This window comes from Furipterus horrens, unplaced genomic scaffold, assembly GCF_987537825.1.
Source record: "Furipterus horrens unplaced genomic scaffold, mFurHor1.1.pri manual_scaffold_2, whole genome shotgun sequence".
Classification (NCBI taxonomy): domain Eukaryota; kingdom Metazoa; phylum Chordata; class Mammalia; order Chiroptera; family Furipteridae; genus Furipterus; species Furipterus horrens.
In genome coordinates, this window is record NW_028327172.1 from 45786493 (window position 1) to 45798471 (window position 11979).

Genomic DNA, 11979 nt, shown 5'->3' on the forward strand with positions numbered 1-11979 from the left:
ATGAAGTACTGATACGACACACTACAATGTTGATGAACCTTAAAAACATTACGCTATGTGAGAGAAACTAGACAGAAAAGACTACATATTGTATAATTACACTTACATGAAATATCCAGAGTAAGAAAATCCATAAATGGACAGTAGATTAATGATTGCCTAGGAATGAGAGGGTGTTGTGGGTTGAATTACATCCCCCCAAAAGATATGTTAGATTCCTAACCCCTGGTACCTGTAAGTGTGAGCTTATTTGGAAAAAGGGTTCTTGCAGATATAATTAAGATATAAATAAGAAGAGACTTCCGGCCAAGATGGAGGCCTAGACTGACACGCTCCATCTCCCTCCACAACTAAGAAGGAATACAACTACCACAAAACCAGATATAACCAGAAGTTCCAGAAAATAAAGCTACATGGAAGTCCAACGTATGAAGATATAAAGAAATAGTGCTTGTCCAGACAGGTATAAGGGGCAAAGACGAGGCGGAGAGGTCAAGCTGTGCTGGTGGCGGCAGCTGCAGTGACAGCGGCGGGATGGTGGTAAGGGGAGGTGAGAAGCACCTGGGGAGCACCCCTGGCTGCACACCAGACCCGTCAGTTCGCGATTCCAATGCCAGGGAAGGTAGACCCCCATTGCCTCGGACTGCGGGGATGAAGGAGGAGGAAGCTCCTGATCGCTCAGCAGAGAGTGAACGGCAGGAATTCATCGTGGACCCCCGCCCCCACTCAAAATGCCACAGTGTGGTGAGAAGGGTCACCTGGTTGTGATGAGTGCATGGGGCTCTGCCCCCTATAGCGCTGGAGGGTGACAGCCACACCCAGGAAGCAAAAGTAAACACAAAACTGTCAGGATGGCACAGATCATGATAGAGATCCCAGTGACGCAGCTGACCAGCCAGCAAATATCTAATCTAACTAAGCAGCAGACAGGAAATCTTTCTGAGGCTCAGTTCAGAGCTTTGGTTATACGAATGCTTACAGACCTAACAGCAGATCTTAAACAAGATGGGGAAGGGATGAAGGCTAGTTCTGCTGAAATGAATGAAAACACATACGAAACTAGTGGTGAGGGAAAGAAAACCAGGGATCAAATCAACAAATCAGGACATAGGAAAGAACAGTCAACCAGTGCAGAAAGAGGAAACGAAAAGTAAGGAAAATGAGGAGAGGCTCAGAAACCTATGGTACAGCTATAAGTGGGCCAACATCTGAATCATAGGGTTGCCAGAAGGTGAAGAAATACTTAGAAATGGAAAAATTGTGTGAAAAAATAATGAATCAGAACTTCCCTAACTTGGGGAAGGAAATAGATTTACAGGTCCAGGAAGCACAGAGAGTTCCAAATAAACTGGACCCAGGGAGAACCACACCAAGACACATAATCAAAGTGTCAAAAATTAAAGAGAGAGTCTTAAAAGCAACAAGAGAGAAGAAGAGAATTATGTACAAATGGGTCCCAATAAGCCTTCTCAGCTAATTTCTCAAAAAAAAAAAAACTGCAGGCAAGAAGGGACTGGCAAGAAATATTCGAAGTAATGAAAAGCAAAAATCTACAACCACGATTACTCTATCCAGCGAAGCTGTTATTCAGAATAGAAGGGCAGAGGAAGTGTTTCCAGGACCAAGTAAAACTGAAGGAGTTCATCAGGTCCAAACCACTGTTATATGAAATGTTCAAGGGACTTGTTTAGGAGAAAGAGGATCAAAACTATGAACATTCAAATGAAAACTGTATCACAACAACCAACAACAGAAGCTAGGGAATCGAAACAAAGGCTAACTAAGTAGGCAACGAGAGTGGGAAAAGAATTGTAGGTATGGGGAACATTTGGGGGGGGGTCAGTGGGAGGAGAAAGGGAGGAAAGGGAGGGAGATGGTACAGGAATTAAGAAGCATAGTAGGAGGTGTTGAGAAAACTATATGCACAAACAATGGGCATGGACTAAACGGAGGTGGGCAACTGGAGGGTGGGGGGGTCACTGGGTGGAGGGGAACAAAGGGAAAAGAAATTGGGACAACTGTAATGGCATAATCAATAAAGCATATTCAAAAAAAGATATAAACAAAATGAGGTCATACTAGAGAAGGGTGGATTCATAATATGACTGATGTTATAAGAAGAGAAGAGAAACACAAACGGGAAAGAATGCCATGTGAAAATATGAGACACAGGAGAGAGTATCAGGTGACAATGAAGCCACAGTTGGGAGTGGTGCACCTACAAGCCAAGGAACAGTAAGAATTGCCAGCAACTTGAGTAGCTCAGAGAAAAGCATGGAACAGATTCTCCCATAGAGCCTGCTGAGGAGCATGGTCCTGTCAGCACCTTGGTTTTGGACAACTCCTAACCTCCACTACTGTGAAAGAATACATTTCTGTTGCTTTAAGCCCCCCAGTTTGTGGTACTTTGTTATAGCAGCCATAGCAAACTAATTTGGGGGACTAGGGGAAAATGGAAGTGACTGCTAAAGGGTGTGGGCTTCCTTTCTGTGCTGATGAAAATGGTCTACAATTGATTGTGATAATGGTTGCACAACTCTGTGAATATACTCAAAAGTACTGAATCTCAATAAACGTGTTGTATGAAAAAAAAATTTCTATTGGAGAGTTCATAGAATCAACAAGAGACCTAGAGGACCAGGTATAGAGCCAGTAATATCACCCCAAGTCATGTAAAACTGGCCTGGGGAGAACCCACAGTTGCTTTATCAAGCACTAACCACTTGTCGGCAGCCGTCCGTCTCGAGAGACGATGGTGTAGCTTCTTAAGTGTCTATCTGCACCGCCGAGAATGGCTGTGCAGTCCGACTCGGGAGTGACACGGCATCTGTCTCCTCCCGTGTTGAATCGACATCTTGCGATGACGCTGGAGTGTCCTCTCCAGTGGAGCTGAAGCTACAGAGCCTGGGCAGGGTGATATGGAGGGTCTGCTGTTGCCCATGCAGCAGACCCCCCCTCTCTTCGCAGCTGAAGGGTCCAAGGGAAAGACGGAGTCGATACAGCTTGGCTTCAGGTGCGCCGCAGGAGTTGCCGGTGTTGACTACAACGTCAAACCGCCTTAGGGACTCCGGCTCCGGATTTTCTGTCGGGGTTTACTCCCTTAGCCTTTCCCCAGAAGAGGTATGCCGCAAGGCAGCGGAGGTTTTTTGGAGTCAGAGTTTTCCTTCTCTGATGTATCCTGACTGGAAGATCGAACCAGCGACACTTAGCTCGCAGGCCAACACTCAATCCACTGAGCTAAACCAGCCAGGGCAGACTTTTAAAAATTATTATGAAATAAAGCAGGTACTCTTTTTAAAATATCAACATAATATATACTTTACATTCAATACCCATTTAAAGTGTATAGTTTGGTGAGTTTTGGAAAACATAGATATCCCATGTAACCACCATCACAATCAAGATATAAAATATTTCCATCACCCAGAAAAGTTTCCTTGTGTCCCTTTACAGGGAATCTCCCCTCCATCTCCACCCTCAGGCAAGTACTGATCTGTATTCTATTTCCTGAGCCTGGTTCTCCAGCGTTCCCATCAATTCTGTGAACCATCCAACATCCTTCCAATCACCTCCTTTAAGTGAGCCGGGACTGGAGTCTATTCACAATCAAGCATCCTGACTGATAAAATAGGGAGAGAGGAAGTACGGAGGAGGCAGCAGAAAAGTAACTCAAGGAAAACATATTTACTCCGAATCCATTTATATAAAGTTCAAAAACAGAAGAAGACAACTGATACATTATTTTGGGATACATCGCTAGTTGGTAAAATCATGAAGAAAACCAGGCATGTTTGTGATAGTCTGGACTATGGCTTAGCAAATACTCCCTGTACCCCCCTCCACTGGGAAGGGACTATACTTCCTACCCTATGAGGTTGGGCTTGACCATAGGCCTTGGTTTGGCCAGCGGTATGTTAGCAGATGTGACATGAGTGGTGCCTTAAATGTGCTTTTGCTGTTTGACGTGGCCCTCAGACTTCAAGGAGCTTCAGGAAGAAGACTGACCCAGGCAGACTCTGATCCAAGTAAGATGAGAGACACATGGGGCAGACCTGGAGCCAACCAACCAAACCCCCACCAAACCCCGCTTAGATGAGTGCAAAGGAGTTAACCCGAAGACCATGAGGGTGAGATAGATTTTCATTGAATTTTGAGGCAATATGTGGCATTTTTATAGCAACAACCGACTAATACAGTAAATAGCAAATTCAGAAAAAGAAAAGAGGAGATGTGATCAGGGCCTCAAAATATTAAAAATGCTTTATTTTTGAAGCTGAAAGCTGGGTTCACAAGTGTTCATTTTATCATTACAGTATTCTTTGAACTATACACATCCATTAAACACATCCTATTATTTCTGATTTTCCTTTTTTTTTTTTTTTCCCAAAGTTAAAAATGTGAGGAGGAGTTTGGGGCCTACAACAAACTGTTACTGCTTGAGAGTGGGTGGGCTGCTCTAAAGAACTGGTGAAAAGGAGGGCGGAGGGGCCGGGAGGAGTGAAGTGCAGGATGGATAAAGCACGTGCCAAGTGGAGAAGACGGTGCTCACTGCAGCAGCACATATACTACAGTTGGGTAAGATAGTAGTTGGATCTGGGCAGTAGGATATTGGGAGATTTTATTTTCTTCTTTATCATTCTCTGGATTTCCCTAATTTTCTGCAATGAACATATATGACTTTTGCAATCAAAGACAAGAACAAAAAAATTGTAATGGCAGATATAAGTGGTCGCTTCCCAACAGGCCCCTCTTTCTTTCTTCCCTATTGACAGGACGAACTGTGACTGTTCTAAGTCCGCCATGGTAACAGTCCTCACCCCCAGCAGTTGGTTTAGTAGAGACTGTGTGCCCCAGTTCTGAGAGCGAGATGAAAGGGGAAGTCTGGTGGAGAGTGGGAGCAGAATTTTAAGAAAAAGTCTTCTCCCAGATAGAAAAGAAAAAAGAAAGACAAGGAGGGAAGGTTTTGCACACTGTCCTGTAACGGTGTGTATTTGGATCTGCAGCAGCCATCTTGCAACGTTGAGGGAAGATGTTGCCCAGGAGGGTGGCTGAGGGGACAGATGGCAAGGTCCTGGGTGACAAGTTGAGCCACTGAGTCAATCTAAGGACTGTTCTGCTGACTTCCTGTAAAAAGAGATTATAAAACTTGATGGCTTAAGTCACTTTCAGTTAAGAAGACTCGGGTAAAATCAAAAACATCCTAATTGTCACAGAGTTTTTTTAAGTGTGAGAAGAGACATATCTGAATAGCCTTAGAGACCCGTTTCCTCTCCCAAGACAGACAGATCAGCATATCTGAATTAGCCCAGTGGTATCAGCCACTGGGTTGCAGGGGCTCCCCTTTCTCACTAGTCCACTTCCTCCACAGGGGCGTTTCCAATGTGACATTGTCAAATAGCTCTTCCCTCCCCAGATACACTCAATTTTAAAGTTCCTTTGCAACTTATGTAAATATCTAATCACTATGTTGTACACCTGAAACAAATATAAGATTGTATGTTATTATATCTTTTTAAAGAAAAAATTTATTTTTTAAAATCATTCATGTCAGCAAAATACTTTCCTTCTCCATTTCAGCATTACTGGAACAGGGCCCTTTCTACTGGACTGGCCACGGTGCAGCGAGGTAATGAGAGCACCAGGGTCTGTTTGTGCCCTGCTTCTCTGCTTGTGTGTTTCCCCTACTCCACCCTATTTAATATTTGTACGCTGAGTGAGGCTAGTTGTATGTGTCCCATAACCTCTTAGCAAAACAAAGAGTTGTGCAAAGAGGAACTCTTAGGATAGTTACAGTAGGGTGGCTATAAACTAGAATTGACCAATGTCAATATTTAGTGATTGCCACTGGCTCTATCCTCTCAAGCAGTCTTGCTCCTCAAGCTGCATGCAGGGTAAGGCCTTCATCTGCCAGGTCTCATCTCAAGAAATCACCAGTTCCTCTCACCTCCAGAGACTGAGCTGTTGAAAGCATAAATCAGATATTTGTTGAAAACCTTGTACTGCCTTCCGTAGCACTCAGTATGCATTCGCGCCTGTCTTCCTTTGTGTGCCTGTCACATGTGTGGGAAGGAGACAGACACTCCAGAGAAGTGGGGCTTCAGGATTTCTGCCATATAGGCTCACACAAGGTCCTCCCAAATACTGTGTTCTGAGAATGCCAAGACCACAATCTCGAGCAGTTGGTGGTTCTTTAGGAAGGAACTTCAGCTGTTCAAATTGACAACCCATTCTAACCCATCTCTGCTCCATGAAAAGAGGCTGCTGGTGGAAATCATTAGGGTTAGGGATAACTTTATAGGTGCTACCCAAGCCGGAGACTTTCAGGTCACCTTAGTTAGAAGGGATGCTCTAAAATGCCAGCCCACAGCGGTATCCAATTTACCCTGTTCTTCACCTTGGCTAAAGCGTTGGAAAGTCCTGTACTGACCTGGGCGCTCGGCTTGGGTGCGGTAACCAAGTATGGTCACGAGAGGGCACTCATGCATCTTGTAAACTGCAGGGATTTGGCTTCAACCAGCAACAGCGTTAAGTTGTTTTTAGCCTGATCACAAGCAGAAAGGCCAGATGGAGATCTGCGGGTGCTCTGATGCAAGCATATAACTCAATGTGTTTTTAAAATGACATTCTTTAAATACTTGTTCAACTATAACAGCCAGGAGACTAGGGTCACTTTATCCTCACCCAAGGACTTATTTTTTGCTTTGCTTTTAGAGAGAAGGGAGAGAGAGAAGCATCAATTGATTGCCTTTCATACGCGCCCAGAGCCAGGATGGTATGCGCCCTGATCAGGACCAGAACCTGCAACCTAGGTATGTGTCCTGACGGTAATTGGAACCCGCAACCTTTCTGTAGGACGACGTTACAACCAAATAAACCACACTAGCCAGGGCTAGGGTTACTTTAACAACTGGGGGCAAATGCCCTAGTGCTTAGAAACACTCCTTCTTCAAGAGGATGTTTTAATCTGGGATGCACAGACTCATATAATTCATGAGGTTTGTAAACTTGGTTGGGAAAAAACTATATCTTTATATTCATTAATCCTTAATGGAATTTAGTATTTCCTTCAACTATGAATGTTGGCAACTACACTGCGGTAGTTATTAACAGTGACTATATCACTAACAGAAACCAAATATTTTCATACCACATTATCAGTTGTTCCAGATCTTCATCATTCACACTTAACACTCACTCAAAATTAAGTTGTTAAACCTGCTTCTAGATTATGTCATTAAATGTGTTAATAAAGAAGCACATACTTTACTATATTAGTGTTTTTTTATATCTTGATAATCAAATTTCAATACTGTTGGTTTCCTTTTTAATCCTATATATTGCCAAGATGTGTGCTGTCTCAGGGTTGTCCCATCAGCACTGGAGGTGGCGGTGTGCTGTGCCCCATAGAGCCCCTGATCTTCCTAGTGTGGTCTCAGCCCACCAAGGGGCCCCCTGTGGTCCCCTGATGACCAGCACACAGATATAAAAATGGAGGATCTTTCAATTTCATAGACTCATTTTCACATATAATCAATACTAAATACATTATCTTTCTAAAAGTAATGTTATTTATTTATTTTTAAATTTTTTTATCAATGACAGAAAGAGAGAAACATTAATTTATTGTTTCATTTATTTATGCATTCATTGGTTGATTCTTATATGTGCCCCGACTGGGGATTAAATACATTATTAAGTTAACAACAATTGATTATTCATCAACAGAAGTTATACCTTACTAGGCAATTATTGATTATGATCAGAACTTCTCCCAGGAGTCCTGCCACCACACAGAACTGGCTTAATCTAGTTGGGACACAAAAAGGGCATCCTCTCTCTCTTTCTTAAAAGTGTTTTTGGCATATTTCTCTTGGTCCCCACGCCCAGAATTGTCCAAGAACTCTGGAGGCTTACTCAAAGAGGATGGTCCTATTCCAGATTCCACTAAGTCTAACTGCCCTTGATCACTGCTGGGATGATCTAATGTTGATTCAGATCCATACTCTGGCCACAGGGACCTTCAGGAGGAAGTCATCCAAGGCCACTTCCTGCTGGGTCAGGTTCAAGGCCAGAAGCAATGTTTTGAGGGTTGAGCAATCACAGGTTTTTGCAGACAGGGTTTGGGGTTACATTGATAATACAGTTCCTTCAAAAACTTAGTAGACCTTTGATCTATTTGGTTCTGGTCAGTTCCAATGTGATTTCTACATCCCAAGATCTTATCTATGGTTTTCTAGCCTAAAGACTGCTCTTCTACTTATGGGTCATTCCCTCAACTGGGTGATGGCTCTCCTCAGGCTATCTGAAACAACAGGCTGGGCAGGAAAGCACCATTCTTCTTTGCCTACCGGCTCATGGCTTTTCTAAAGAGGGCACTAGTCTTAACTCCTCTCTCACAGCTGCCACTTTGCAGTTACCACTTATAAGTGCTCCAGTGTGGAAGCAGCTGGCTTTTTAAACTCTGCAAAACTCAAAATTACAGGATGCTCAGTCAGATTACAGGTTATAGCAGAGTTCCTCCCTTAGCAAAGTTGTACAGAGTAGCTAGCTCTAGTTTGAGTTTCTCTCTTTTTCTCTAGTAGGACTTTGCTAAAAGGAGCAAGGAGGAACCACTATTCTAAATTTTCCTTTCTGCATTGCCACACTGCATTGCTACAACCTCAGTCAGCCCATGATATGCCCTCCAGGGTGAGGTAGCTAGTGCCTGAAGACTGCTTCCGATGAAGTATCTCCAGGTATTCATACCTTTGTGTAGAACCCTCCCTTTCCATCTGGGCTGGTCCTGTGATTCACTTTAAAGCCTTAAGGAGGTCTGGAAACTTTCATTTTTGCACACTTGGGAATCAACTAGCATGTAAAGAAGCCCACACCAAGCCACATGGAGAGAAAGGTCACAGCCCTTCCAGCCATCCCACCAAGGGGTCACACACACGAGTGAAGTCATCTTAGATATTCCATCCCCAGCCACCATCTGACTGAAACCTCGTCAAAGACCCTGTGAGATTGGCAGGAAAACCACCCAGTTGATCACAGTCAACCAGAAGAATTGTGAGAGGTAATAAAATGCTTGTTGTTTTAGCCCATTAAGTTTGGGGGTAGTTTGTCACATAGTAGCAGGTAACTAACACACACACACAAGGGTTGTTGTTTTGTTTTCAACAGGCAGCTGTTTGTTTTTTTTAATCCTCACTTGAGGATTTGTTCATTGATTTTTGTTTTATTTTATTGAATTGTATTATTATATTTAATTTATATAGAGAGGGAAAGGTAGGAGAAAGAGAGAAAGAGAAACATAGATCAGTTGCCTCATACATGCCCTGACTGGGTACTGAACCTGCAACCTAGGCATGCGCCCTGACTGGGAATCGAACTGGCAACCTTTCACTTTGCAGGGTGACCCTCAACCAACTGAGCCACACCAGTCAGGGCTGTACAGTCAGGGCTGTCCATTGATGAGAGAGAGAGAGAGAGACAGAGAAAGAGAGATAGTGAGAGAAAGAGACAGACAGAGAGAGAGAGACAGAGAGAGATAAAGGGAGAGAGAGAGAAAGGGAGAGGAAGGGAGAAAGGGAGAGAGAAAGAAACATTGACCAGCAGCCTCCCATACACGCCCCAGCTGGGGATCGAACCTCCAACCTGCATATGTACCCAGACTGGGAATCGAATCTACAACCTTTTGGTGCATGGGATAACACTCCAATCAACTGAGCCACCTGGCCAGGGCTACACACCAGGTTTTAATCAAATGTTTTAGTTCTGTATAACAAAGAGTCACAGCTTCCCATTGTGCAGTGCCTGAGTCCTTGCCATCTGCAACTCAACTGCACTCATTAATTAAGTATGTAGGTTCTGTCACTTGCAGTGCCCTATTTCCAGGGACCAAACTCACCATCCATTAGAGTTATGTTTACCTGTGAGTGACAGAAAAATTAAAGCCATGGTGGCTTAAACTAAATAAAAGCTTATTTCTCTTTCACATAAATGAAGTCCAGAGATAAATCATTAGAGCTGGTGTGACCCTACACAGTTCCAGGGGCCCAGGCTTCTTGTTCCACCATCCTCAACACATAGATTTTCTCTCATGGCCCAATGTGGCTGCTCAAGCTCCAACCATAATGACTACCTTTCGACTGACAGAACATGAAAGGAACAAAGAAAGATATGTCCCCCTCTCTCTAAGGACACTTCCCAAAGTTCACAGGATACTTCTGCCTATGTCTCATTTCCTAGAATTTACTCACATGACCACATTATGCAGGAAGGTAGGCTATAGGAGATGTGGTCTTTATTACAAGTGGCTAAGTGCCCAGATGTGAATCTAGGGTTCTACTAAGGATGAGGAGAACGAATATTGGAGCTAAACTAGCAGCATCTCCACAGGTTGCTCGGGCCACAGCGGTTTTCTAGTCTCCCTGATTTCTGGAGAGCAAATCTCCTCCCTGTTCTTAGTTTTCATCCTTCCTCTGTCAATTCCTAAAAAAGAAAAAGAAGGAGGAGGAAATTTGTTAGCATTCTAGCTGGAATTAAATTAAATTTACACAGTAATTAGAGAATTGACACCTTTATGAATTTGTATCTTTCTATCCAAGAACATGACACGTCTTTCCATTCTTTCAAATCTTGTTTTATATCTTTTAATAAAACTTTGTGGTTTTTTAGTTATAGGTTTTATACCTTTCTTGTTAAGGGCATTTGGAAGATTTCATAGTTTTGGTTGTTATAAATGTAATTTTACACCCCCCCCCCCCGTTTTGTTTGTAGGTTTTCATTCTAAGAATAGAAAAAATGACTGACATTTTGCTTCAACGTTTTGGCAGTGAGTGCTCCTGCTGAGAACTAGAAAAGGCATTGAAGAGCTGCTGAACCAGCCAGGCCTGGGTGGCTAGGGTGCCAGAAAGGGGAGCTAACTGTTGCAGCTGATCTTATATCTTAATATAAAGTTATCTTTAAAATATTTTTTGCTTTTTATGTTTATCTTACATGTAGTCTCCTTGCTCAATTCTCTTATTAATTCTAGTACTTTTTAATAGCCTGTTATGTTTACCGTGCATGCAATCTTAACAGTAAAAATGTTTTATCTCTTTTTCTTGAATTTATAGAAGGTATTTTATTTTCTTATCGTAGTGCTCTTGCTAAACTTGGGTGGATTGCTTGATTAATGGAAGGAGTTGCTAACACCTCAGATAATGGAATCAAAAATTCACTTACCTGCCAAGCTCTACGTCCCCCCCTTGTGTTAATCCTCACAACAGCACGTGAGGGAGGCGCTGCTCTCCCCCATTTACAGATGAGGAAAGGACACTCAGAAAAGTTAGGTGACTTGTTCAAAGCCTCCCAGTGGGGTGGTGGGGTGGGAGCAGCAGGGGGAACGAGGAGCCCGGGGCAGAGCTGCTTCTGCCTGCCTTTCTCTCCACCATCCTGCGCTGAGTTCTGAAGGGAGCTTTGAGCTCTCCTAAGGGAACCAGCTGCTGAGGCAACAGAGCTGGCATTATGTGTTAATCTGTAGGGGCGGCAAATGATGGTCTGGACCCTCATTCTTCTGTTCACTCATTCATTCATTATCTCCATGAATATTCTCAGAGCGCTGAGAACCCAGTGTGTGCCAGGCCCTGGCTTGGGCACTGGGAACACAGGAATGATGAGGTCTGGTAGCTACAGAATTTGCCTTGGCTCCAGGAGGGCAGCAAGCAGAAGCACTTTCCAGGCAGAGGGAAGGGCACACACTGAGGCCTTCAGGGCCACAAAAATAGAGAAAAGAAGGAGCCCTGGACAAGACTGAGGGGGTCTCAGGGTATATGCTACAGGGCTGTTGTATCAGTCCTGTTCCATCTCAGCCCTCTCATTTATGATCTGCCTAGTTGCCAGATGCAGGTTTGGTTCTGGGAAGAAACTTGCTCAGTGTTCTCTCCACGGCATACTGAGCCCAGCAGGATTTGGTGACAACAGAGGGGGATCTGTGCAGCCTGGGCACCATGGAGG